The sequence below is a fragment of the Atta colombica genome, unplaced genomic scaffold (assembly GCF_001594045.1).
Source record: "Atta colombica isolate Treedump-2 unplaced genomic scaffold, Acol1.0 scaffold140, whole genome shotgun sequence".
In the NCBI taxonomy this organism is placed as follows: domain Eukaryota; kingdom Metazoa; phylum Arthropoda; class Insecta; order Hymenoptera; family Formicidae; genus Atta; species Atta colombica.
In genome coordinates this window covers 1148366-1152859 of record NW_017259229.1, presented here as the reverse complement: position 1 = coordinate 1152859, position 4494 = coordinate 1148366, and the positions used below count along the sequence as shown (strand labels likewise).

Sequence of the window (4494 nt, the reverse complement as noted above, 5' to 3'; positions counted from 1 at the left end):
CAAAATTCAAACAACTGTAACTTCTTTAAAAATGAACAAATGAAATTTAAATTGAAACAAAAGTTTTAAAGCTTAAAGCTTCTACTTTCGAAAGATTACTATGCTTTTAAGTGCCTGTGTGTTGGTAATTTTAGAAAACTACGAGCATATTAATGAAGTAGCTCTACGTACTTTCGTTTCGATCAATTATGTATTGTAACATAATATTAATATAATATATTATTATATAATACACATATTAATATATTATTCAGGGTTGGGCAAGTTAAATTTTTTTTTTAACTAAATTAAGTTAACAACCTTGAAAATTTAATTTAATTAAAATAAGTTAATCCATAATGAAATTAATTAAATTAAAAGTTAAGTTAATAAAAAAAATAATTAAAAAATTAAAAGTTAAATTTTTTTCGAATGAACAATCAAAAAAAAGAAGAAAAAATTTACATAATTTTTCGTATTTTTTCTTACAGCTTATTTATTTAATCTGGTTTTTTTTGTTCATAACAATTATACAATATAAAATTACTAAATTATATATTCATTAGCCTCTCGCATTGTATCTAAGGATTAACTTCAAAAAAATCAAATTAAAAATTAATAGTTACCGATAAATTGTAAATTAAGTTAAAATTAATTAACTTTTTAATTTAACTTTTATCTTACTTAGCACTGCCCAACTTTGATATTATTTATATTATACATACACATATAAAATATAAACAATAATATATACAGGGTGTCGCAGGGTGTAACTTTTTGCCAACTGCTTTTATACAGATAGAGCGGATTAAACTGAATCGAAAAGTTCTCATTTTTGCAATTTTCACAATGATTAACGAGATATTAATTACTAAAAATTGCTGAATATTAGTTTTCAATAATTTTTTACTCAAATACTATCAACTTTACAAAAAAATTGCGAGAAACAAAAATTATTTATTTTCTTCTCATAAAGTTTTAAGAATTTTTTCAGAATTTTTTCAAAATTTTTTAATATCGTATATTTTTATATTGATAAAAATAAGAAAATACTAAAAGTAACTGAAAATACTGAAAGTACTAAAAAGTTGATAAAATTCTATGAGAAGAAAATTAATGGTTTTTATCTGTTGCAATTTTTCTATAAAGTTGATAGTACTTGAATAAAAAATTATCCAAGACCAATGTTCGGCAATTTTTAATAATTAATATCTTATTAACTATTGCAAAATGATAAAGAACTTTTCGATTCATTGTCAATTTAGTCCTCTCTATCTAATGCAGTTAGCAAAAACTACGGGGCACCCTATATATATATATATAAACATACTAGAATTAGCCATACGTTGGTATTGACCCGCATACCTTCCGAGCACATTTGGTTCTCGAAGAATTCACCGTTTCTCATGTAGGTGACGCGGAATGCTTTTAATCGGCTCGACCCGACGCGATGCCGAACGAAGCGGCAGCGGAGTGACGGAGTGAGAGCATGACGCACGCACGCTTCAGTAGCATCACGGCGGGACACGACGATCGATGCCCGCGAGACTCGAAATCGAACGGCGGTCGCCGGTTCGCGGCATATTCGCGGTGTTCCGCAGACTCGATATCGCACATCCACGTGATTCGAAAATCTACTTCAGCGTTCCCGCGTTCCTCCTCAACTCAATTCCGCGGCACGGCACCACCACGTCGGCTCGTCGTCGCCGTTGACAGCGACGACAGTGACAACGCGTGCGGTTCGAGACGTAAACATCACGTCGCACGCGTCGTGTACTATCCGCTAGTGTGTGTTAGTGGGTTAGTGACGGCTCGTCTGCGGCTGAAGGACAAGACGGCTCTTCGATGAGCTTCGTGACACGACATCCTGTCGCCGGTTTTCCCGTTGACGTTTCGCGTGATTGTTTTACGTGATCGACGTGAAGTGTGATCCTTCGTTTTTTCTTTCTCGAGGAGAGATGTTCTCTCGCACATTCGCGCCGAGCCGAGCGAGGGTTAAAGGGTTAAAGGGTTAAGGACAAGTGAGCCATCCTTTCTCGTATCCGCCGTTTGATCGAAAAATCGAAATATCTGAGAGAGAGAGAGAGAGAGAGAGAGAGAGAGAGAGAGAGAGAGAGAGAGAGAGAGGAATGATGTTTCTTGCCAATAAGAAACAATATAACATAGTGATTATTTCATCTTTGTTTAACATTGGCAAACAATAAAGATATAATAATCTACTATAGAAACTCTTATCAAAGTTGGTCACGAGCGATTTTATCAAAATCCTACGAAGAGAAAAGCGAGAAAAAAATGCATATAATTTTTATTCTATATTATAAGAATGCCTCCAAATTCGCGACTTAGAAAAAGCAAGAAAGTTTTTGAAAAGTGAAGTAAAAGAAGTTACTTGTAAATTTTTATTTTAACCAATAGTTTCCGAGATATAAGGATTTAAATACGATCAATTACAAATTGCGTTTAGATAATTAGTATTAATGAATGTACTGAATTGCGCTCATTAATACTATCACATGCATAACTTACGGATATATGACTATTTAAACATAGTCTGTAATTGACTTTACTATCTAAAAAATTGCTACTTGAAATAAAAATTTACGAATAACTTTTTTATTTAATTTTTTTAGAACTATCTTGCTACGATATTTTTAATTACGAATTTTGGGACACCCTTATATATTACTATTTCATTCTAATTTATACTATTCTACTCTGTAATCTTAATTAAAGTTATAGAAATATAGAAATATAGAATATAAGTTAAAGTGAGAGAGTATATTTAAGGAGAAATTACATGTATCTTTTTCTCTCATAGAATTTTGACAAAATTTCTTATGGCCAGATTCTGATCAACAAAGTCTGTTTTTTTTAGCTGAACTATTTGCAATTCATCTTTTTTCTATTTTTTACTCTAATGTGAAAGCAAAAAGAAGTAAGAAAAAGAGGTTGAATCATGCAAGAAGTTCATTTGAAAAGAAAAAGCCTTCTGTTATAAAGTCTTTAATTTATGTGTACATTATCATCTATGTCTCTTATTGGAAAATATTGAGAAAGAGAGAGAGAGAGAGAGAGAGAGAGAGAGAGAGAGAGAGAGAGAGAGAGAGAGAGAACGAAATAAACAAAAGGTCTGTTTTTTATTTCTGCACTAGAACTTTCTTTCTCGCTTTAATCAAATATCAAATATATTTCTATTTCACTTTAAATTCCAAAAATGTAATTCAGCTTATAGAAAACAGATCTAAAGAAGAGAAAAACCGGATAATATTCGCGTCATCTTTCGTAAGTCTCCTCGACTCCTTACTTCGGCCAGCGGTTTATCGCCTTCTTGTTATCGTCACCTTAAACGGAGTCGCAGCGTAAAGTCCATTCTCGGAGTGCCAATGACGACGCGAATGGAGATGCCGTGGATTTCATTCGGTATCTCCATCGGCATCTCGTTTGACATTCCTCTCGTTTGTTTTTTTCTTTCTTATTGTTTTTACCGTGTTATTGCGTAATCGTATTGTCAAATGCGTCTGCGAATTTTTATCACTTGGGGAATTGAATCATCTCTCTTCGCGTTTAATTATTACGTTGTTCCCGAATGTCATTGAGTCTGTTCTCCCTCATTCATTTCCGCGCCTCGCTCACACTTGGCGTTATATCAAGCGTTAAAGGGACAACAAAGGGAGAGGATGAAGTATTAAGTAAGAGCACAGATAGAGCAGCGTTCTCTAAAGCTCGTATCACGCTACGCGTTGGAAATTGAGATTTGTGAATTAGAAATTAATCATTCAGTTTTTATTTTAATTCATTTTGTTCTGAATACATTTTGTTCTAAATTGGCTGAATTCTAATCTTCAATTAGGCATTCAATCCTTGTTATTACTATTGGAAATTGAGGATTATGATTTGGAGATTGGAATTCAGCCAGTCAGAACAAACAAATAAATTGAAATTAAAATTATTTCACTGATCGAATTTCAATTTCCAATTCGCGATTTTTAATCTCTAATTCGAAATTGGACGTGTGATATGGATTTAAGGATTTATAATGCCTAGATATTGGCCGTGTTGAACAGAAAAAGCAGCTTTGCAATTGTTGTATACTTTTTAATATGATTGGTTTATACATTTAGATCCAATGAATAAAAAGAGCAAGCAATTCAATCTTATTAAAAATTTTACAGCAGTTACAAAGCAATTTTTTCTTCTGAACGCAGTCAATGACTTCATACGTGCTGATGTTTACTTATTACTTTTTTTACTTTCATTAAGAAAAGGGAAGATATAAATAATCGATACGTCAAGTTGATTCCCACAATTATAAATATTGGACAGGATTTCTTTAATATCCATTTCTATCAAGTAGATTAATTCTAATTTCGGATATTAATTTGGTTTTTATTTATTTTTAATTCTTAAAAAAATTAAGAGTAAGTTGAACCTATAAACTGCATTCTCTGAGCTTCTTAGCTTCGTTCATCTACTCCATTAAAAAGAATTGAATATATTAGCATCTCTCTTCAACTG

General features: G+C 32.1%; 1 protein-coding gene across 3 annotated transcripts in view; it reads left to right on the top strand.

Annotated features, from left to right (window-relative positions):
• LOC108684828 (serine-rich adhesin for platelets-like) overlaps positions 1–4494 on the top strand; it is a 78552-nt gene that overhangs the window by 37135 nt on the left and 36923 nt on the right. The gene's annotated exons all lie outside the window — the stretch shown is intronic.